The 24,952-nt window shown below is 41.3% G+C and overlaps 1 protein-coding gene across 6 annotated transcripts in view; it reads left to right on the forward strand.

Annotated features, from left to right (window-relative positions):
• Positions 1–1,625: 1,625 nt before the first annotated feature.
• The window catches only part of GPR63 (G protein-coupled receptor 63), a 28,890-nt gene continuing 5,563 nt past the window's right edge, over positions 1,626–24,952 (forward strand). Inside the window, exons 1-5 of one of the 6 annotated variants that reach the window (XM_068677893.1) lie at positions 1,626–2,037; positions 18,262–18,347; positions 20,119–20,247; positions 21,305–21,386; positions 22,084–22,161. The gene's annotated coding sequence lies outside the window, so the exon portion shown is untranslated. The other 5 variants (XM_068677892.1, XM_068677895.1, XM_068677890.1 and 2 more) reach the window with 5 other exon arrangements.

Raw genomic sequence — 24,952 nt, forward strand, 5'->3', positions numbered from 1 at the left:
CTTTTTCTCCTCACTCATGTTCTGAGTTCATTGCAGGCAGTTCTGATCTGATACAGGGACCTATTATTTGGCTGACAGTCAGGTAAACGCATTTTGAATAGGAAAAGGGATTGTGAAAGACTCTCCCTGACTCAGACATCAAGCAGTTCTGTGATATAATAGAAAGTGAGAGTGTTCATATCAATTTACATCCTTCTAAACCCATTTAATATGATATTGCAAGTCTTGCCAAATAATACGTGTTTTAATTATAACAATAAAACTACTGGCTAAGACCTGTTTCCACCACCAGAACAGGCTTCCTAGAGAGGTGGTTGACGTCCCATGCCTGTCAGTGTTCAAGAGGCACTTGGACAATGCCCTCAATAATATGCTGTGACTTTTGGTTAGCCCTGGAGTGGTCAGGCAGTGTGCATCCTCTAGATGATCTCCGTAGCTCCTTTCCACTGAACTATTCTATTTGATTCTATTCTATTTGATTCTAACCATAATAAACTACCTTGAACCACATAGTCTTTGACCTGAAATTATGAGCTATTGCCTTGCATGTCATATGGCTTTAGGGTTACAAATACAACCTATCTGGTAACTCTTCCTCCTTGCTGAGCAATGTTGGCAGTGAGAAGACATAAAGGCTTATCCTAGTCCTTAAAAATTAGCTGGTGTACACAGAAACAGTGATTCTTGGAGATACTTTATAGCAATTGTCCTGCTCTGTTCTGTGTCGGGGTGTGGCCTCACCTTGAGTACTGTCTGTGGTTTTGGGTGCTACGGAGGAAGGACATAAGACTGTTAGAACATGTCCAAAGGATTACTATAAAGATGGTGACAGGTCTCAACGGGAAGACGTATGAGGAGCAGCTGAGGACCCTTGGTTTGTTTAGACCAAAGCAGAGAAGGCTGAGGGAAGGCTGAGGTAGCCTCATGGCGGCCTGCAGCTCACTAACAACGGGAGCGGTAGGGGCAGGTGCTGAGCTCTGCTCTCTGGGGACAGCGACAGGACCCGAGGGAACGGCATGGAGCTGGGACAGGGGAGGGTCAGGCTGGGTGTTAGGGAAAGGTTCTGCACCCAGAGGGTGGTCGGGCACTGGGACAGGCTCCCCAGGGCAGTGGGCACAGCACTGAGCTGCAGGAGTTCAAGAAGCGTTTGGACAGCACTCTCAGACACATGCTCTGATTTTTGGGTGGTCCTGTGAGGAGCCAGCAGTTGGACTCAGTGATCCTTGTGGGTCCCTTCCAGCTCAAGATATTCCGCGATCCCACGATTTTATGATTAATCTTCCCTCCACATACACAGGGGCTGCAGTAACAGCACCCCAAGGCGCACACCGCGCTGCTGCCCCTGCCTGGCTCCCCCAGACCCAGACCCAGACCCAGACCCCCCGCCCGCAGCACCCCACCACCTCCGCCTCCCCCTCCCATCCCCACTCCCGCCGGCCGACCCCTCTCCGCCCGGGGGCGGTCCGGGGGCGGCTCCGCTCCGCCGGGGAGCGCCGTGCCGCCGCTGGGAGCCGCGGCTCGGCCGGGCCGGAGCGTGCGCCGAGCCCCGGCAGGCGGAGCCGCGGTGCGGGCGGGCGGAGGCGCGGGCGGGGCCCGGCGGCGCTGCGGCGAGCGGGACACGGGCGGCCGCGGGGAGGCTGCCGGCGGGCAGGGCAGGCAGGCAGGGCAAGGCAAGGCAGGCAGACGGGGAGTCAGGCAGGGCAAGGCAGGCGGGGAGGCGCTGGCTCGCCCGCTCGCCCCTCGCTCCGGCGGTTCCGCGGTGCTGCCCGTGCAGCCCAGCCGCCGCCGGGGCGAATGGGGAGGCGGCGCTGAGCGGGCTGCCCTCCGCGGTGGTGCCGGCGGGCAGGGGCAGCGGCGCCGCGGGCGAGCGATGCCCCTCACTCTGCTGCCTGCGCTGCCCTTCCTCCTCCTCCTCCTCCTCCTCCTCCTCCTGCCGGCTTCGAAGCTTTTGTTCCCCCCGGCCGCCGCGATGGCAGGGAACTTCCCGCAGGGATGGGCTCAGGCCGGGGCTCCGCAGGGCGCCGGCCACGCTGCGAGGTGAGGCGAGGCGAGGGGGGCTCTGCCCTCCCCGGGGGGCGCAGCGGGGGCCCGGCGGGGGTCCCCCGGGGGGGCGGCGGCGGCGGCGGGGCCTCGGCACGGCGGGAGCGGCGTTTCCGGCCCGGTGCCGGCCGCCGGGAGCTGGCCTCGCCCTGCCCTGTCCTGCCCGGGGCGGCGGGGAGCTGCCGGGTGTCGCCTTCCCGTCCTAATCGCGCAGAAGTCTGCGATCAGCCGGGACCCGCCGCTGGCGTGGCCGGTGTCCCGTAGGCGCATGGTGCTCCCGCTGCGGGAGGCGCTCCTGTGGCAAGAAGGAGCGCCTGGCTTCGTGTACCAGCTATTTTGCAACGAGTGCGCTCTTTTCAGCGAGGTCTCCTGCATGCTTCGCTTCTAAAAGTCACCATACAGCGCAGGGTGAAGTAGTTAAAGCGTGCGATGAAGTTTTCCTCGCTAACAGTCAAAACACTTTTTGAGGAAAATGGGATGTGCGTGCACAGGCAGGTGGTAGTGACACGCACAGCCCAAATGGCCTGAGCGGGGTTACGGTCTGTGCCCAAGAGGATGCCTAAACAAAATTGTTATCGAACTCGATTGTGAAAGGGACAGCTTTGTACAGGTTAAAAAGACTGTTTCTAGCTACCTGAAATTGCAGAGGGGTTTCAGAGAGTATTACTTACCCTGAGCAGCTGTCTGCTGACAGCCCTCAAATGTATTTTTACTGTTGTTTTTGCGCTGTTACCTGTTGTGAAAATGTATTTGCCAACACTGCTGTAGCCAAGTTTCCAGAATAACATAATTGATTCACTTGTAATTATATTTTTCGTCTGCAGAAGCAGATTTGGTAATGACTGGTAATTAGTAGGATTATAATTTCTAAATAACTTTCGTTAGAAATATTTACTGCCAGATGATCATCCCTCAGAAACCCGGCTTCTTATGCTGTTTTGCATGACTCATTTATTAGGGGGTGGCCTTACTGTATGAGGGCATATCAAATGTATAGAACTTTTTTTTTTGTTTGTTAAATGGAAGAAAATAAGATGAGGCCGTGGATGTCAGTAGATCACATGCAAGGAGCAAGCTGAAGAAACAGGAACAAGCCAAGATGAGCTCATTTTTAATTCTTGTGTACTATGATATGTAGATAATTTTTGTGTACTTAATGGTATGTGACATTTAAAATTATTCTCCAAGAGTAACAGCAGATAGAGCTCGGAGATGCTACCTCCGTTACTCTCCTAGTTAATTAAATGTACCCGTGGTCGTTCTCTGGTCCTGAAGCCAGTCACCCTTGTCACTGCTGCTCGCCTCTGCTACCTTCCTGAACAGGACTGTTCCCTGGGCTGTGCTGAGCCCAAGTCATGCCCAAGAATTGCATGGGGGAGCTGTGGTGGCCTGTGCGAGAAGCACGCCGTGCTGGCCTGTAGCACTTGGGCACTCAGCGTGACCGAGTAAGCTGCATCGCCCAGGGATGGTTCCTGGCGTTGTTGGGTTTGCTGGTGTGGGCTTAGGCTGTTGGTAACGCTGGAAGTACTAAGTAGTCTCTCTTAACTCTGTGCTCAGTCACTGTGATCTAACTTGCCTGCATCCAGGACCTCGGGCACTATAAAACTCCACTTCTCTGCAGAAAACTGCCAGGGCCGCTTCTCCCTCTACTTGTGTGGGTGGGTGCGGAGGGAGTAGGTGCAGGCTGGGCGGCCTTCCCACTTGCTCCAAAGGGAAGGGTGGTCAGGGCAGGAGCAAGGCCTACACAGCTTCCTTCTGCTTGTCTGGGACCATTCTTCGGGACAGCACGTGCCCGTGAGCCGTCCCAGTGGCCAGCTGTCAGTGCATCCACGGCATGTAGTTCAGATGTTTTCCTAATCACTTTGCTAAAAGGATCAGAGCAAGTAACTTTCTAAAATGCTCTAAAGATTATTTACTTTTAGATGCCTGGAGAGATTACTAGCCTGTTAAAAGTGTTAGACTGGATATTTAAAATCAATCTTGTGGACCCTGGACATGCTTCATTCTGTAAATGTGTGGTTTTGTTCACAGTGTTGCAGTATCTCTCATAGTTTGGTTCAGTAATGAAATGGTGCTAGTAGAAGTGTTGAATTTTATGCTGTGCTTCATTTGGGGGTATTGATATGTCTAGGTAATCTTATGTAATAGTCTCATGAATAATTTTCCAAGCAAATCTAAAAGATATTAAATTTAATTGTTACAAGTTAGGAAAGTGAGGCAAGAGGAAGAGTGACTACTCATGTAAGGTGACTACTCTCAGTCACAGAACCTAGAATTAGAATCTCAGGCAGAAAACGGATCTGTCAAGTTGCACTGCCTCTCATAGACTTATCAAATACTTTAATAGAAAGGTGTATTTTTTCTGTGTATTTGCAGCTAGCAGCTGTTTTTTGCTAATCTAGCTGGTAGCGCAGTTCAAAGTTAAGTAGGAAAATAGTTCAGTTGCCTCATTTTCAGTTGTGGATAGTGCTTAAATAGTACCTAAACCGCACATGTTGCGATGGGACTTGGTATATACTGTAAAGTACTTTCCCAAACAAGTTGTTTAAGCTGAGGTCTCAGTGAAATTCCATTCAATTCCATTTGAATGGAAATTTACAAAATATTAATCTCAACATTAAGACATTTCAACATGCACTTTAGGAGAAAGGCGAGCTTTCCTTTTCTTCTCCCTCTGTGTAGAAGCACTGATTCAGTAAGATATTTACACTGAGGCACGTGTAGAAGTGTTGGAGTCCCCCCACTGGTTTGAATGGCACTTAGAGAAATCTCTTGCATAACTGTAACCTAATTTACCTCAATCTAGATGTAGATTATACACTAGCCGTGTTTAAAAGAACGTTGTTCAGACCACATAAGCACATAAGTGTTTGAAAATTTAAAGCTATGAAGTGTTGGTGATGTGGGCTTTGGGAGCTATGCTTTATACTATCTAGGATACATTTTTTTTCAGAGCATTTACCATTTAAAATCAGGCAGCCAAAATTAGCGGATGATTTTTGCATCCCTTCCTTGATTTTCTCCTCCTTGGAGTTACTAATGCGAGCTTTGAACTGTGTTGATTAAATACGACATGGTAACACGCAATAATTGTGGAGAACACAAGTGCTGGGCCTTCCGAAGGAAGTTGGATTGTGTGTGGATAAATAGTATTTAGTCATGTAATTAAAGGCTCTGTCGTGGCGTTTAATTAGATTTCCATAACTGTTACTTCTCAAGTTTTGAGAGGCTGACTTTCAAACCGTAGTAGTGCTTATTTTTTTTTTTAACATTGTTTATGGGTGTGTATTTCTTGTTTTTTTTTTTTTTTTTTTCCATCCCCAAAGCAAATGGATACAAGTTAAGTGTTTTTTTTTTCGTGGCATAGCTACAACCACTTCCTATGTTCTTGGCAGATTTAGAACCTGTAGATGCTAGTTCAGGCTTTAACTAGCTGCACTTGTAGCAGTCATTTTTGATTCATGCATGGATTAATAATGAAGGGAAATATAATGTTATATACATGGGTAATAAAGATGAGTATCTCAATTATCCCATGGTATCTCTCAATTTTTATATAATATTGCTGATGTGAGAAGGATGGCGAAACTTTGGGATATGGTTCCTGTTCTGTTGTCTGCAGGGCAATGCTGTCTGGTGAATTTACTGTTGTTTTCCCCACAATATTTTACCCTTACTGCCCTGTTTCTTCTGGGCTGTCTTGTTGGCCAGCTGCTTGCTGTGTTTTTCTGCCAGATTCTTCCCTTGGTTGATTTCATATATAATTTCTGGTTGCTGGTCATTTTAATTGGGCAGTTAGAGTATTTCATCCTAATCTAGTTTGCAGCCCTCTAGTCTCCTTGAAGTTTCTCATTTCTTTCTCCCATGTGATCATGCATTGTATTTTCCAGCAGGTGCTTGCGTCATTGTGGGCAGTGAATGGATGCTGGTGCTTTAGGAGGTAAATCTAAGTCTTCAACATGAGCTTCTAAAAGCTAGCTAGCTTGTACTGTGTTTTTTTTTTTTTTTTGTTTGTTTGTTTTTTCAACCTCATTAGATTTATGGACTCCTGCACAGCAAATTGAAACCCAGTAACAACAGGCTAGCTTTGAAGGAAGTTGGGAATAATCTGTGGACTATGGCAACTCTGAGATAATTTTAACGAGCTTTCCAGGCACCTGTATGGTCAATGGAGAAAAGTAAGCTTGTCCAGAAAGAGTTTTATCCCACCTATGGTTGAATTACACTCTCTGTGTGTCTGCTTAGTGTGCTGAGAGTCCTGATGGCTCTTCTAGCCTTGCTGTCCACCTTTTAGAACAGCTACGTTCACACAACGTTAATTCTTAATGAGCACCTTTGCGGTTCTTAATTTTATTGTAATTATTCAATATACGGTCAAATGCCTTATTTACAACCCTGAATGTGTAATAATTAATGTTAATGCATGCTTCTATGGCAGGGTTATCTCTGTTCTTTGGGAGCAATATGTTATCTTCATGACCGTACTGTTTTGTGCAAGTTGTCTCTGTATTTTAAGATCAGTGCTGTGCTAGATGCAGATTTACAGGAAAAACTTCACAAACAGAGGATGTTTGGTTTGCATTGCTTTGAAAACGAGGGGAAAACTTTGCAACAGATAGGGAGAAAGTGTATTTTTGATTCAAGTTACAAAATAATACTTCTGTCTTTCTAAAGCTATCTTAAACTTGATACAAGATACTACTTAGAAATAGTTACCGATGCAAGTTTTCTGCATCAGTAGTATAATTCACAAAATTATCCCTTTCAAAGGATTGTACAAGGTTCATTGTGTGTAATGATAGAAAAGAAGGTGTGATATCTTGTGAAAAATAGATTACTTTTTTTTTGTCAGACTTGAAAAGTAATTTGAAAACACATGATATTATGTGCTGATTAAATTCGTATCTTCAGTAGATGTTATTCCAACAAGCCTTTTATTACTTGTTCATTTAGATTTAGAGTCTTCTGTCAGTTGTCACTTCTGAATTTTCTTGAAACATTTTTGGAGCCTTGCATGCTTTTTGTGGATGTGTTTTAAAGTAGATGCACATAATGTGTTTGTGATCTTCTGATTGCTCTATCAGTAAGTCTATGTGCATAGCCTTTATATTTTGTATTAATCCTAAAGGCAGATATTATTTCAAACTATCTGTATCCATGTTTACTGTGCTTCCCATTACTACCAAAATCTTTTTATGTCACAAAGTAAAAACCTCCAAACCAAATTCCAACCTTTGTTGGAACCTGTACCTTCGTACAACCAATGTCTACCCAAAGATGCACCATCAAACATCAAAAGAGTAAGTTTGCATTTGCTTTTCCTCAGAAGTACTCACTGGTACCCCAGACCTTTGTATGCTCATATTGAGTACTCTGGACAAGTTTTTGTGTGGCCTGGAGAGAAGCTACCTCTTTATTTTTGGTGCAAAATGAACTGAGTAGCAGTGGGGCCTCCCACCTCTTGCCTTATCTCTGATTTGAAGGGTTCGTGAGTCGATAGAGCTGAGAAATTAATTCCATCCTTCACACTACCACATCTTCAGTGTGTCTGCTCAGGCTCCAAGTGTGTCATTTATGATAAGGAGGTGGTATTTGAAACGAATTTGGCAATATTTAATGCTGACTCACAATAACACGTTTGGAGTATTTATAACAGGCAGAGGTTGTACTATGCTGTACTGGTATCAGGACATCTGCCACAAGAAATTTCCATCGCAGTTGTTATGTGAGCACAGGGATGGGGCTGAGAGCTCTGGCTGAGGGAAGTTCAGAGCCTTTTCCCTCCCTGTTCCCTTTGTTTTGATAAGAAGGCAAGTTTGGGCTGCATACATCTTTTCTAGAAATATCAAAGTGTAAAGTCTCAGGTAATAGCACTTCTGCTGTTACACTGCTAGATCCAAATGAGCTGGATTACACGTGTGGTTCACAGCCACCACAAATGATAGACTTGAAAAAGCATCCCCACAGCACGTTGGCTGTGTGGTGACGTGCTTCTAGCTATCACCAGCAAGGCAGAGATTGTACTCCCTATATAATTCCCTCAGGTTTCCCTGCTGTTCTCAAAGGCTGTCTCTGTTCCTGGGAGGCATGCACCTATCAAGCATTATGCAGCTGTTGCGCAGAAGCATACATCTGAGGCAGTTGGTTCAGACAGTACAGACGCATGCAGACAGATGGAGAAACATAAAGACGGGGCATTCATACACAGCATTCTTAAGAAACAAGATTATTGTTTCGGCTATCTGTTTTAGTTTAGATGAATTTAGCGTTCCAGAAATTCATGTTCTGTCTGATTGCGGACCAAGCTGATGTGATTACTTCAGAGCTCTGTTGAAATTAGGTGAGATCGGTCTACTAGGAAGGAAATGGGGGCTGGGGGAGAAGCAAACACTGCTGAGGGAGTAGAGCACCCTAAGATGGTGAGCTGGGGATTTGTACTGGTGAGCATGTAAGGCAGTTGCCAGACGCTGCCCAAAGGCCTGCGCAGTTTGCTGCTCAGTCTGGGGGCTGCTACAAAGCTAGGCCCTAACTGTTTCAAAGAGTTGTTATCTACATATTTGAAAAGATTATGTGCATTTTGAAAACATATTCTAAGAAAGAGTTTAATCAACTCTATCTGTCAATTAATCTATGATTAATAGACCATCTCCTGAGAAGTTCTGGTCGCTCATGTAGCACAGAAGTGTTTGAATACATAAGTGATTTTAGAGTGATGTTCGGGTATTTGACCCATTTCTTCCCTCACATGGGAGGAAAGCAAGGAAGAGCTAGCATTGCGTCTGTCTGACAGTCAGCCCTGTTTTGTTCTCTCTCGGAACCAGCCACCACCAAAGCATCTAGGAAATGTTGGTTGTACATGTAATCAGCAGTCAGGTGGGATTGAACTTGCTGTTACTCTTCCAGTCAGATTTCCCATAAGAAGAACTCATGTAAATATAGCCCTGCTGCAGTCTTCTTCAAGGGAATCACTGGGAGTCTGGATTCTGTGTTAAGTATTCCTACAGGAATGCAAGCCAGTGAATAGCAGTGAAAAGCACTGCTTGGCTCCTCACTGATGGAGAGTCCTGATTTATGAAAGAGAAATCTCCCTTTGCTGGTTGTCAGCAGATCAGGCAATATGGACTTGTGTTCTGCCACCACCACATGGTGTGGGCAGGCAAAGCTGCAAAAGCCTTGTCGTTGAAATGGTTCACTGCGTGGCAAAACCATTTTGTGGGTTAGAGACCCTCAGCTCACCATTGGTGAGCCTTTGTGAGATGTAGGCAATGGAGAAGTTCCCTCTGTGTATGTAACCGATGAGCTTGCCTGCTAGGTTAGAGCTGAATTTCATTTGCAGGTTGGTGTTGCTAAATTTGTGCAAATGGTATGCATGTGAGGTGCATTCTGCTATTTAAAGTTGTGTCCCTTCGTCCTGGGGGAAGATGCCCTGGCAGTAGGTATTCAGTTTCATCTTTGCACTGGTGTAGCCAAACTGAATTTTTAGTTACCCTCCAATCTCAGAACTGGCTCTCCTGAATATTTGTATCTTATCTAAAGGTTTGGGGGTGACTACACATAGCAAATTACTTCAGCGAGCGCTGGAAAAAACACTGTGAGAAAGGCTTGTCTTGAGTCACAGATTAGGGATGAGCTGGATCCACATGAGATAGGAGCTGTTTTGTGGGCTAGCCTGAGGCTGTGGAACGCCCTAAGGATCATCACACAGCTGGACAGCACTTTCTGCTTGTAATACAAGACACCCGTGCTGACATAGTCTCTGACATAAATGCTGCAAATATGTAACATGCATATTAAAGTAAACCTGCAAGCAACAGAGAACCACAACTGATTCTGCTCCCAGAAGATACCAGTCAGCATAAGGTGCTCCTTTGGATGTGCTTTTCCCACCACAAAGAGGGTTTAGAGAGTGTGTGACACAGGTTGCATCGCTGAGTACGCTGTGAAAATGGTGGAAAAATGCATATTTATCATTCTTGGGTTTCTAACAATGAGTTAATGCTGCTGTTGAGGACTAGATTCTTATTTTAGTGTTTATAAATGATAGTTGTAGTTCTAGATGCAAAAATAAAATAAATAATTAAATCCTGAAGGATAAGTATTTTAAGACAAGTAGCTATCCTTTGTAATGTGATTAGCTTTCCCTGGGTTTTGTTGGTTGCTGTCAACAATATTGCATCCCAGGCCTTTCATATTACTTCTGATAGAGAAGTCTGAAGAGAACATATTGACCTTGTACAAAGGCTCCTTCAGAATCCTCTAGCTGGGCCTGGTGGCACAAAGATGAGGGAAATGTTCCCACTTCTGACACTTGCTGGAAGAAGGCATGCAAGGTTTCTCCTTCTCAGAGCAAGGGACTTGGGTCTTCAGCAGCTTTGCTGAGGGCAGCAGTGCTAAGGAAGGGATGCTGTTGTAACACCTGGAAGCTGAAAGCCTGTGTGCACTTTCAGTAGGTGAATCACTTACTCAAGCTTGAGCGTGGAGAGTTGTGTGTGTGTGTTTTAAGAACGTTACTGCCTTTTGGCTTCATTTATATGCTCGCTAATCATGATGACTGGGTGCTATTTAAAATCTGAATGCTTCTGAGGCTATTTCCGGTGTGCAGGAGGATATGGTTTAGGAATGGAGCTTTCTGCAGCCAGATGGATTATAGTGTTGCTAAGGAAACAGACTATAAATGAAGTGGCAGCTGAGTGTCCCTAGAACATCAGACTGCTCGAAGCTGGTATTTTAAACTCATTTAGGTGGGTAGATAAATTGGGGCGATGAGAAGTTAATTTCCTGCATTTTACGCTTCGTTAATTTTCATCGCTTTGTTAGTATTTACAAAAGGTGCCTTAAATTCCCACTCAGACCACCTGGTGTGTGGGTCATTGAACAAAAAGTTGCTATTAAAATTAGAAAATGGACAAAAGCTGTACAGTAAAGTAGATCCTAAAATAATCATTAAAACTACTGCTCTGCAGGTAGATAATGATCTAAGAAAGACCTGGCAGCAGCACGGTCCTCCTAAAAAACTGGGACTATGAAATAAGATGAGATTATGCCAAGTAAGTAGGAAAAAGCAGAGCTCCTGTGGACCTGAAGAAGTTAAAAATCTGGAACTTCATGTATAAGTTATAAAGCATATATATTTTACTGGGCAACCACTGCCATTGGTGAGATGGACTGACTGGACAAGGGGAGGGCAGGAGGAGTTCTGAATAGCCTGCAATACTTGCAGACCTCACACTTTTAAAAGGGTATAATGGGACGGGGGTCCTTCCCCTCCCACTTAACCAAGGTGGTAACTGAAGAGTCAGTAACTTTAGATCCTTGTGCTTTTTTCATGTTGCTTGCTTTACTCTTAAGTGCCTTGTGTTCCTGCAGTTAAATTCCTTTCCTTGCGAGCCTGATGAGATCGGAAGCTCTGAAATACTTGGGCAGCCAGTGGTACCCACTTTCTCAGCAGTGTGTGAGCTGTGGTTCAAGATAAGAGTAAGGAACAATCTTCATCCAGACAGGATGTGTTTAGACTTGTTCCCACTTTCAAAAAAAACCTGTCCAAAACAAGTAGGTTGGTAGCAAAGGGCAGCAAAAAAACCTAGCAAGAGCCTGCTCTGCTGTTTTGAAGTTGTATCCTGTGCATACATGGATAAAACATTTGAGTAAGTGGTTATAACTTTACTCAGACATATTATTTATGGTGTATTTCTATTCAGGATGGGAAAGCATGTAAGTGTTTTACAAGCTGTTTTTGCTTAAAAAGAAGAAAAGTAAGAGGTCTGGGAGGTGAGCAGGCACTGGTTGAGTCTGTAGAGATTCAGAAACTTGTATTAAGTATTTCTGTAATGAAAAGTGGAGATCTGAAAAGCTCATTGTAAGACTAAAAACTACAAGAACTTGCCAAGCAAAGATGGTTTGTGAACTAAAAAGGAAATGGAAGGCTGAGGAAGGATTTAAAGTATATACATGTGGTTGGTAGAATTACCGTTCTATGTTTTCTGAATTGAAATGAAATTGTTTGCAATAAAACACATTCCGGAAAATGAGTCAGTGTTCCAGCAGTGCTAAACCTCTTCAGCCTGCAGTGTTAAAACTGTTATTTAGAGGACACTGGAGAGGAAAGTGTCTGGTCTCTTCAGCCAGGTGGGCAGCAGAGGTCACTGGGGAGATGGCACTGAGTACACTGGAGCCTTTCCCTGCCTGGTTGTCGTATGACTGGATTTATTGCATTGATGGGAGTGCCATCAGTCTATGTATGGATCAGTACCCATCACTGCCTTATCACTGCAATCAGTAGCCAGGAACAGAATCCAGCTATCGAAGAATGCAGAGCATGACTTTTCCTCTTTAATTGTGCCTTTTCTGAGGGGCTTTAGCATTGAGCCAGATTAATTATTCCTGTGCGTGTTTGCTCCTTGAAGGATCCACTGCCTCTTCCTGGAAACTTTTCTCATCTCCTGCTAACTTGTCTGCCTCTTGTGTGGTGTAAGGAGCCCTAGGACCTGTGAGAAAGCTAGCAGCAAGGAACATGCTGTGGATCACCTTAACTGGTGTTGCAAAGTGCCTTTAGGATGCGAGATAGTAGGAAGAAGACAGCAAGCCAGATGAAACTGCCCTGAAGGATTAATTGTGGCTCTTAGTTGGTTCAGCTTGGATGAGAACTAAAGTAAAAGTACCATAAAGTATCAAGATATGCTGGAAAAAGTCTCGTTAAAGTGAATCTTTTCTTGTGTAAACAGAATGATGATGTGTAGCAAACAGTTTGGCTTTTACTAGATTTTGTAGAAATATGTTAAATTCAACAAAAATTTAAATGGAAAAACAATGATGATTTGATGAGCAAAAACTTCTACAAAAGTTATTTTTAGCCAGCTCTGAGAGCTGGAGAGCTGCTAATAGCAACTTCACTATTACATCTGGAGCAGGAAAGTCTTTCTGAGAGAAATAAGATCTGACAAAAATACTTACTTTAAATCAGTTCCAGAGGAAGGCAGAAAAATTACATGTTAATTGACAGTCGTGATACCTTCTGTAGCATCCTGGTACAGAATCCCTTAAAATTACCTTTCACAGTAGTTTAGAATTTTTTTTTTGTCTTGGAAGTGTAGGAGGAGCATCACTTCTGATTTTATATGCATCCTTTTCAATCTTTTTGATGTCTGAATAATGTTAATTCCAACATGAATGACATTTTAGGGATTATAAAGAGATTTATGTATAGCACAAAGGCCAGAATCTCATTTCCTGGTCTCTCTTGATGGATGCCATTACATTTTTTTTCACCATACATCTTGCCCATAATTTCGCTACTGGGTTTTGGAGTTTCAAAAAATTGCTACAAGTCTCTTGGTTTGAATTTGTGAGCAGTTTCTGAGTAGTCACAATCAAATTAGAAATTATGTTTTAGGCTTATTGCTCTATTTAGAGTTATCTTAGGTGCAAGATAAATTCCATGCAGTATTTTGTCAGGATCAGATTGAAATTGAAACTAATTAAACTTATGTGTAACTGAAGAAACACTTTGATATTATTTGCTAAATGAGTTAATTGACCGTACTTAAACAGCTTTCAGTTAAGTAGAGAAATAAGATCTTGAGCTAGCAAAGCAGAAGACAACATAACTTAATGTGTAACTCCTGCCTTGTGAGGTAATACTTCTCTATGTAGTTTATTATTACTTATTAACAAAAAAAAAAAAAAAAAAGTGTAAAAATCCCTCACTTTAATTTCTTAAGGGGCTTTTCCATGGAGGTTTGTTGGCTGGGAACTGCTGTAACTAAATCCAGTGAGACAACTGTTTTGGTGTAAAGTTTGTTTAACAGTTTTTAAGTAACACAAAACCACTGAGTATTACAAAAGTCACTCAGTTATCTGTAAAGTTATTTGTAACAAGGAATTATAAGATACTTAGAGGTTGTTCCTACAAAGGATTTGAATTGTTCAATAGATAAGCATATCTGCTTGCTTCTCATTGTTATTTAAAAAACAAAAACACTGCATCAGCTCATTTAGATATTTTTGGCTTGTAGATATATATATATTTTTAAAAATTAATTTGTTCATGATACATGGAGTGCTTCCAAGCCCTGCCTGTCACATCTGTATAGAAATTGTTTGTGCCTGTATTGCACAGGATCTGAATATCTGTAATATGTCATCTCACCCTGAGAGCTGTCCAAATGGGAACTCTAAATTTAACAATTTTTCAGATCTGTAGTATGAACAGAGTTGACTGATTTCTAACTAGGATTGTTTCTCAGAGGTAAATGTGCTGTCTTGAAAGGGTTATTTCAGCTGACTGGACAAAAATTACTCTGAAGCCATTAAAATAATCGGATGATGTGGTTTAAAAATAGTTAAGAATTTTAGTCTGATTCTATTTTAGGGAAAATAAGATAATGGTCTAATATGTAACTGCTTTAATAGACTAAATTAGACTATCACAACAAATTATAGGGTATATCTGGAAAAATACACAAACCACTATTAGAGCTTTTTGTTGTGTTAAGCATTTTTTGGTTTGGGTGAATAGAGATGTTAATAACTATCAAAGATGCATGCATGCACATGTGTATACATACACACAGAAGTAATATACAAATACTTAAATATGCATATAAACTAAATCTGGTTTTAGTTTTCAGCTGAATCTTATTCTGACTGAGTTTGAGTGCTCTCAGAGCAGGATGCTGCAAGCAGCAACATTTCTGTTACTGAAATGCGGTCACCTCATTGAACTTGCTACCAACACGTCTTCTCTATGAGCCAAGAAGCAAGATCTGTAACAGCTGTATTACAGCAGCAGGGCTTTTGGGCGGCATCAGAGTTTGGCTGTAGCATGAGCTGAATTCCTGTGGGAAAAGCATAATCATGGCTGACCCTTTTGCTCTGGGAACTAACCCAAAGCACAGTATGGGCAGCACAGTGTAAAGCGGGTACAAACTTGGTAACGTTTTTTCAGTCATATCAATCACTTTGACACTACTGTCTCTGCATCTTTCAATAAAAAGATGAATTTTCATTGAATTCATTTTATTTAAAAACTAAGTATATTTTTGTGGGAGAGAGAACTTAATAAATTGCATCAGCATCAAATACTGTTGGTGATCGGGTTGCTGTTTTCAAAATGCTAATTTTGTAAGCCTTTAGGATTTGGTAAAAGTGTGTGCTAATGGCTGTTACCAAAACAAATAAGGAAATCCATTTTCTCCGGCTAGCAGAACTGAGTGCAACAGTGTCCTGCATGTACTGGGGCACTCCAAAGGAGGTGTGAGCAATTTAAGACAGGGAACCTTTATGTCTCTAAGGTAAATGAAGATGAAACATCAATCTTCCTTTCAATTAGAGATTATACTGCAGAAGTTGTTGTAGTTGAAAAGCCAAAATAGCCTTAGGACAACTGTTTTCATGACTAGAAGAAGGCTTTTTTTTTTTTTTTTTTTTAACTTAACTGCAATCTTTTGATAGCCTGACCTTTTGGGGGAGAAAGGAAGCTTTCAGCGCTTAAGTTTATTGTTTATTTTGCATCAAGGTTTGAATTAAAATCACAAGAAAATGTTAAGAAAACTTTAAGTGACCATGAGGTGCAACTGAATTTAGAAACATGTCAGTAAAGTACATGTCAAAAGTTATGACTCACCTGAAAAGCAATGGTATACTGAAAACAACAGTTTTGAGGCCTTCTCTAACCTGTTGCAAAGTCTTTAATATAATCCAAACGCTCATGGGAAACAAGTTTAATGATGTCTTACATCTCTGTGCTTTTGGTTCTGCCATTTCAGTTCTTTGGAAATGGCAGTTCCTGGCTTGGAGAACTGAATTAGACCTGGTAAGATGCAAATTCCTCTAAGATCATCAGTGTTTACAAGTTTTGCACCACACTTGCTGATGGCACAGCTCTGTCTTGAATGTGCTCTCTAATAAGAACCTCTTAGTATACACACAAATCTAGGCTGTGGTCTTATGCCTCGATCTGTGTATTGCTACATCTTCAGGCTAGAAATGTGAAGCTGTTTGATACGCTTGCTAGGGTCTGTGTTAGTCCAGATCAATCCTCATGCTTCAGGACTGGGGATCTGGGCTCAGGATTGATAAAGAAGTGAGGACTCACCTTTCGGTAGTGCTGCCAGCTTTAAATGCTGATCTCATAGAAGTGGTAATTCCTAGAGCAGAACCCTGCAGGTACTGGAATCATTGCACTTAAATCCGTTGAGGGACTGTGTAGGATTACAGAGTTTTTCCTCTCTGTTCACTTAAAAAAAAAAAAAAGCCTGACTAATCACTTATAATGGGAGGGGGAAAAAAGGAATGTCATTTGGAAACAGTATTAACCGCTGACTGCCAACAGAAAACTACCCAAAGCATCTTGCCCGGGTAAGAGCAAGTTCATCAGGCTACTTAATCTGGAAAACTTTTCTAAATTTTACTTTACTTTTTCCCCTGCTTGGAAGCTTGAAATGGAAGACATTTATGGTGATATTTTGGATGCTTCTCAAAATTGGTTTTAGAGGTGCTTTTAATGAGGGTTGGAAATACCTTCTGTAAACACAGAAGTAGAGAGAAGAGATGAGTCTTATGTCAGAAGATGTGCTTGTCTGGTGGGAAGATCTGGCAGGTTGTTGCTGTATTCAGTCCATCCAGGTTCCTGGCAGTCTTCTCCCTGCTGGCAAAGCTATTCACTTTTGACTCTTCAGAAAGACTAAAAGGGAAGATTAACAGTTCATGATCCTTATCTCACTAACACGGAACAAACTGGGTGGTGAAAGTCTGAAAATAATCTCATGGTTGCATTTTCTCTCTTTTATACATAATTAAATCTTCCCCCCTCCCCCCCCCCATTTTTTTTTCCTTTCCACATTGTTCTGTGGAATAAAAGTAAGATCAAGTTTTGTGCTAACGTAAAATAATTTTATATTAATAGCTTGTCAGAGAAATCTTTCAGACGCTGACTTCCATTGTGGCTAGATAATGGGTTTGTTCTGCAGAAGGCAGATTTCTCAGCAAGTGCCAGTCTGGCAAATCAGGCTTTACGTTTTGGATGTTTGAAGTCCCTGTTAAGTTGGTTGCATATACAGAAATTTAGCACTCAAATTGCTGAAGGAAGCAGGAGATTATGAGGGGTCTTAAAGTACAACTTCTTTTTCCTTTGAAGGTCAGCGTAAACTCATGGTCTGGCTTGTCCTCCAACCCCCATGTACAGCATTTATTTAAGATGCTTGTTTGTGAAGGATCCTGCATCTTTTGCTCCAGTGGGGAGGAGATGTTTTGAAAGAAATGGAAAGTTGTGTAGTCTTTTTGTAGCATAAGAAAGTATCGGTGTCCCATATCTTTGTTCTTTTTGATTTTTATATGTAAACAATATTTATACATATTGGGATCTTTTGGTATGGCATATACTCAGCTTTCAAGGCTCCCTGACATTTTCTAGCTTCCTTCTGGGTATATGTAGCGAAACTACATTGAAAATTGGTGATCTGAATTAACAACAGGTATGTCACGATAGAAGATGCAGCTTTTTATCTGTGGTAGCCCACTTTACAGAAATGATTTTAACTACTTGAGGCTGATGATAGCTGGTGATTGACTGGTGGTAGAGCATATAAAGGAAGCGCTGAGATCCTTTTGTTCTTATTTCTTGTTCATCTTTATTCTTCCTCTCCAGACTTGTTTTCTTGCCTTTTGTTTTTCTGATATAGCTATGCCATTACCTGTGCCATCGGAAGACTTATTCAGCTTTTTTGTGACATTCAGTATCATCCTGTAAATTTAAATGACATTTCTTCTGAGAGGCTTTGGAGGTCTCAACATCAGGTTCCTCATGTTTTAGATTAGGCATGTAATTTAGCAGATTGAATGAGATTGAATAAGGCTTAACAGCAGCTGATTTCTTTGCTCTTGTTTCCAAATTAATCCTATGAATCTGTATGAGATCTAAAACAAGATGCCACTATAATCTTGGAAAATCTTGGTATTTAATGGTGAAATTTTAATTCTACACAGTTAATAGAGTTGAGGATCTCATTGGAGCAATGAAACTGTCCTTCCTAAGTTCTGTACCTTCTGCAAGATATGGAGATGTGATCTGTATTTCATTGGGAGACACAGCGTATTCTACTTCTCCAAATAAAAAAAAATAAAGTTCTATTACAGGAAAAAGTGTTGCTCTTCTTTCTAATCTTGTTCTGCTTTGTGTGTAAATACGTAATCAATCTTTGTGGTGTTTTTTGTTTTTTTGGACAGGTTATTTGGAAGAGGAATGCTTTGCTGAACAGGACAGCACAGGATGACTTTCGATTCCTGTTCTTTGTGGGAGACTCTATGGATTGGTATGCTTTTCTTTTACTTTTTTTTTTTTTTTTTTTAATTTGTCAAACTGATGTGTAGTTATTACATATATACTCAAAGGTTCCACTCCTAAAATTCAGGAAGCAAAGCATTTAGGAAGCTTCCAGTGTGCTAGTTTTCTGTTAATTATGCAGAGATATAAACTAAAAGAGTTTGTTTTCAATAATATTTTCAGGGTTTGCCGTTCATCTAGGTGCTACAGTATTAAGTTACCTCTTCAACATATGTATGGTTAATATGACCGTTGAAGTACTGGAAAAGCTAAGAGTTGGGGGAATACTGTGTCAGTACTAGAAATGAATCTAGAAGTGCAGAAGTCCTTTCACATGATCTACAAATCGAAAACATGATTTTTCCCAAGAGCTAAGAATATCAAATTATTAATTACATTTTGCATATTTGTGGTTTCAAATAGTAATAATGACTCGCATGGCTGGCATTTCTTGACAGTTAATGGCTCTCCGAATTTAAGATAGAAATAAATATCCTCGAGAGGGCAATTAGTTGTATTTAATGACCCAAAGCAGAGGTGGCTGTTCCCCACCATACTTTCCTTTGAAAATTGCCGCAGTAATGTTTATACAGTGGAAGAAAGGAAAATTTCCTAAATTAAACTAACGCTTCTTGTGAGTAGTTTTGTGGGTCATCTACTCATGCAGTGTAGTTGATTAGTTTCAATTTAGGATATGTAAATAGGTATTAAAACTGCAAACTGCTGGTTCCTTTCAGGAGGAACAGTTAGGTGAGTAAGAGAACATTGTCCCTGCTGGTTTGTGCTCTGACTCATTCTTTGTATTGGCTTTAGCAGAAAGGATTCCACTGCAATATGTTGCTGCCTCCACTTAATGGCACAGGAAAAAATGTTCAACTCATATTGAAGCAGGAATATGTCCCAGGATGCCTTGTTCAATAACAGGGTGTCAGAAAGTGCATACTTGAGTATTTTCTGTCAAAATATTTTTTTCAAAGACAAAGTAAGCCCATGACCCTCATACATGCTCTTGACTTTATTTGTCTTCCCAAAAGGATATTCTGCTTTTTTATGGTTATGCTGCATAAACTGTTTTTGCAGAGTTTTACTTCAAAATAATGGCAGCTTTAAAAAATACAGCAGGTTCCCATTTGTGACCATTTAAAATATTCCCAAGAACTAGATTCACCATATCAGGCACTGTGAGCTTCAAGTTTCTGAAGAAAGATGGCTTCTGCATGCTGGGCCTTGGTACTTTTGGTACAAACCTTGGTACTGGACAGTACTGAAAAAATGTTTGCTTTTAGCACATTAATTTAGTAAATGACTGGACATTTTGACAGCAATTCATAGCATGTTCTGATCTGCATCAAACACAACTGCTATGATGGTACTGTTTTCACAAGTAAAAAGTTCCCTGTTTTGGCTGTGTTGGAGTTACCGGTTTTGACAGATGTTGTCTTTGCATATGAGATAGAATCTTTTATTTCTGATTGAGCATACTATCTAGATTTTGAACGGAAATTATTTACCTTTTAGCTTCAAAAGCTGTTAAAAACAGACACCATAGTCCTAGCAGTAATTATATTTGATGAATGAAATTTGTGTGGTATTTAGTTTTAAGTGTGTACTTCATTGAAATAGTTGTGTCTATTATGTTCTATAAAAAGAAAGTTGCATACGAGTGAGAACCTTGCTTGAGAGAAAATGTGCATACCCAGTAATTTTCAGTACAGAAATGGAAAAAAGTGATTGTGTGATGCTTTTTTGCATGTGAAAAGAATTGGTGAGAGTACATGTTCCAAAAGTGAGAATGCTGTGACAAAAGGTACCTGCCTCTTGCTTGAGCACTTTCACCATCAAAAAGCTTACCTATTTAAACTACCAGAGCATGGTCTTCTTTTTACAAGGTATGTGATTGCCGTTCAGCAATGACTGCCTTTGAAATTATAGGATCTGTCTTTCTCAGAGAACAAGTGAGGACTGAAATGAAATTGCTCTGAAGTTATCCTATTGGTCCTTTTCTTTCATTTGAAATTTTTATCCTTACATAATTTTGGAGAAATTTGAGAGGGTAGGAAGAGGTATGCATGAGAAAAGAAACACAAGGTGCATGTTTAATAATCATGTGAATGCTCATGGTAAAAGCCTTGTGAATAAAAAAATAAATAAATGTATGACTGCTTACAGAGGGGGTCCTTTTGAGTTTGTTGGCTGAAATGCTAATGACTTTTACAAAGAATAATGGCCAAGAAAGGCCATAACTAGCATGCCTGCAGGTTAGATAAGTACAACTTGAAAGCACATTTAAGTATGGAGATTTGCTGTGTAATGCATGGAGAGATTTCATACATCAGACTGATAAACAGAGGAAGGTGCTGCCTAGAAACCATCAGGAAGCAGTGAGCACATGAGCAGCACTCAGTTTCTTTCTATCTGGAATCTAAAGACTGCAGTCCTCTTCTTAGGTTAGGTATTGTCTTCACAAAAGCAGATGACAGCTTGTTTATTGTTCTCAAACCGAAGATAAGTCTGATGACTTTCATAACAGCTGAATGGCTGACACTCACTTCCCACTGAAAGCATTTGGCAGGGTCCAAGCAGCAGCTTGAGATAGTCGCAAAATAGGATGTAGCAGTTTGCTTAGGGAGCTGGAATGGTGAGGGAGCATACAAGAGATTATTTTTCATAGTCACATTTTTTAGGAACAGTCTACAGACACCTGTGCATCCTTTGTTGTATACTGGACAGTGCTGGCTTGAGAAATACAGGATAGCACAATCTTTCTGGCTAAACTAAGGATGCAGACCACTTTTGCTCTTACTCCCCTTGTTTCCTTCCTTCAGTTTAGAAGGACAATTCATGATAAAGCAGCATTTTGTAAAACTTTGATACTTTGCCTTGGAACATGAATGCTTCTAGTTATTTTTTTCTCTTAGGGTAGACTTATGTGATACCTTTTTTCAGTCACTTTTGAATGGAGATCAGATGAAGCAGAATTGAACATAGCACTGAAGATAAGAGGTGCCATGGATGAGTATTGTAGCAGGTAGTGTATATAAATATATATTTTATGTAGATAGGTCCTGCCTTTCTTTGTTGCTTTACTAACAGTTCTGAACACTTGGTTTAGTTTTCTTAGAGCAGAGTACCATCAGTTGAAAATCTGTTTTTCTTCTGGATGGTAATAGTTTGTTTAGCATCTGTTACTGTGCAGATAGCCCTGTTTTTCTACACATGTACAGCTTTACCTCTAGCAACACTGAATTTTATCTGGTAGTTTATTACCTTGTCATTAAGTATCATGAGATCCCTCTGTACCTCTTTATAGTTGACCTTTGTTTTTATTAGATTGCTCTGAAAAACAGTTCATGTTCATCATCAGTAAATGTCATGAATTCACATTTCCCTATTCTTTCCATATGTCAAACTGCTTGAACCCCAGTGTAGTTTTTCTTTGTAGAATCTTTCCACTGACCTTTTTCTATTGAGAAACTAACTGTTCCTCCTTTTGTTTACTATTTTAAACTGATTATTATCTGTGAGAGGTTTTACGTTTATCCAAGTGCAGATTAGTTTCTTTTAGAGCCTTGCTGGAGAAACCTTGTCAAAAACAGAAATGCAAAAGTTACCTTTGCTGTTTTGTTGCTCACAGAGCTCTAAAACATACTGCCCTGGGGATCTCATTTTTGGTTCTCCATGATTTTAAATCCAGAAGTATTTGTTGAATTTCTGCTCTTTTACAGTCCCGGCAGAACACTACAGCTTCTTTCCCTCTTCAGTGTTCTTGGCTTGTGGAGTCATAAGCCTCTGTGGAACTTCAGGTGAGTTTTTCTAGTTTGTTGCTGAAATTTGTGGTTATCTGTCCTGGAAAGCTGTTTTAACTTTCTGCTGTTGTTTATGGAGTTTGTTCTAACAAATATCTTGAAGAAGAGTAGTAAACAGAAGGTTTATAAAGACCAAAACTAAAAAACAACAACCAACAAAAACAAACAAAAAAGTTTTATCTACTATTTATGCTTTAGCTTATAAGTAACATTAGAAACTCTTCTACAGAAAGTTTCATAAAATAAAATGAAAGAAAATCTAGAATGAATGATGTTTATACAAAATGTCAGTTTACATGCTTCAGTATATTCTTGCTGAGTTTAACAATTGTTGAAATGTAATAGGGTAAAGTAGAAAATGACAACGATAGTTTTTTCTATTGCAGCAGGAAGACCTCTAAAAAATGGAATATGTATGACTCAACGAAATTAACATGCTTATAATAATACCTCTTCATGGTACTACTGGAAATGAAGAGAGACAGATTAATAGTTTGTCTTTTAAAACAAACAAACAAACAAACAAAGGCTGTCTGGCCCTGGAAACCATCTAGCGATCATAAGCATGAAAATGGGAAAGGAATAGCTTTGCTATGAAATTAGACGAGCGGGCTAAAATGTTGGTGTTCTTGATGAATTCTTGTCAGCATCCTGAGCAACCTTGCATTTGAGTCACAAAAAGTTGTCCATCCTGAGCATGTACGTTAGGCTTGCTTTACACTTCATTCCTTTACTAGTGAAATATTATTCTGGGAAGAGTACGCTTTTGATCCTCCTTGAAGCATATGGTTCTTGTGTAATTTCTTAAGTGTGTTTTCCTCCCTTCATTAGTGCCCAATGTTTGTACCAACCAGAACCTGCATAGATACTATGGGTGGGATTTGTGTTATTAGACACAGGCATCTCAAGTTAGTAGCACAAACTTGTCACAGTGTACAGAGGAAGAGGAGATAGATTGCCCTCTGTAGATGTCTGTATCCTTCCTCTGACTAAAAACATGAAAACAGCCTGAAGTGGCTGCTACTTGTCATCCAGATTGAATGAGATGAATCCCACTTTATGTTTCTGGCTGTGGTGATCCATTTTTAAAAAAGGCATAGTCCTTCTGTTCTCCAGCTTGATTAGATGCCAGAGTACTCTGTGGATGCTTAAATTAATAGTCCAAGATAGAGAGGAGGAGTTCTGTGAAGAGCTAGCACTGAAAGGGGGAGACAGCTCTCAGCTCTTCTGCATTTTGTTGGTAAGAACAGTGAATATTTGATAAATACCTAAGACAGTATGTGTAAATTTGAAAAGGAAATGTTGCATTCTGTCAGCATAACAACGAGGAAGGGAGTTCAGCATAATGTCTAAGGATTAGATTTACAGGGAAAAGAGGACGTGAACAGTTAAATTATGTGGAATAGCAAAATGAATTAACAAATACATGGCTAGACCAGTGAAAACAGGAACACTTGCTGTGGGGGGCAGGATTGTAGCAACTAAAGAAGAGTTAGTTTCCTGCACATTGATATGAGTCAGTCACTGTATGAAACAAATTGAGAAGTACTTCAGTCCTGTGGACATGTTATTTGATAATAAATAACAGTTTAGGATGTTTTACATGTATTTTTTCTTTCCTGAGGCATCTGCTGCTGCTGACTGACTTAGAACAAGGGATTCTATAATATGTAGTGTAGCTCGGATAGGTAAGCTTTTCAGTGCCTACCAAACAGGCAGATAGGTGATACGGGTACTACCTAAGTTATGTGGAAATACTACTAATGTTTCCAGCTGTAGGTGATTTCAAAACAAAATCATGAAGTTGGCTATGAGATTTAAATAAAGATACTTTAAAGATAGAGGATCCAAGGAACTACAGACTTGTCAGTCTGACCTCAGTACCAGGGAAGGTTATGGAGCAGATCATCTTGAATGTCATCACACAGCACACACAGGGCAGACGAATTATCAGAAGCAGCCAGCATAGGTTTATGAAAGTCAGGTCCTGCCTGACTAATATCACCTCCTTCAAAATGACCAACTCGAGCGAAAGGCTGTGGACGTTGTTTTACCTGGGTTTTAGTAAAGTGTTTGACACTGTTTACCACAGCATTCTTCTGGAGAAACTGGCTGCTTATGGCTTGGACAGGTGTACAGTTTGTTGGGTGAAGAACCGGCTGGATGGCCGGGCTCAGAGTCACAGCGAATGGAGTTCAGTGCAGTTGGTGGCCCGTCACCAGTGGCATTCCCCAGAGCTCAGTACTTGGGCCAGTTTTGGTCAATGTTTTTATGAACAATCTTGATGAGGGGATTGAGTGCACCCTCAGTAAGATCACAGACAATGCCAGGTCAGGTGGGACTGTCCATCTGCTTGAGGGTGGGAAGGCTTTGCAGAGGGATCTGGGTAGGCCAAGTCCAATCGAATGACATTTAAGAAGGGTAGGTATGGGGTCCTGTAGTTGGGTCATAACCCCATGCAGCAGTATAGGCCTGGGGAAGAGAGTGTGAGCCAGCAGTGTGTCCAGGTGACCAAAAGGCCAACATTGCACGCAGTGTTGGTGAGCCTGCACCTCAAATGTCATGTCCAGTTTGGGCCCCTCGTTACAAGAATGATGCTGAGCAGGCCCGGTGTGTGCAGAGAAGAGCAATGAAGCTGGTGAAGGGACTAGAAAACAAGAGTTATGAGCAACATCTGAGGGAACTGGGGCTGTTTAGTTGGGAGAAGAGGAGGTTGAGGGGAAACCTCATTGCTCTCTATAACTGCCTAAAAGGAGGCTACAGCAAGGAGAGTGTCAGTCTCTTTTTT

Source organism: Anas acuta, chromosome 3 (genome assembly GCF_963932015.1).
Source record: "Anas acuta chromosome 3, bAnaAcu1.1, whole genome shotgun sequence".
Classification (NCBI taxonomy): Eukaryota; Metazoa; Chordata; class Aves; order Anseriformes; family Anatidae; genus Anas; species Anas acuta.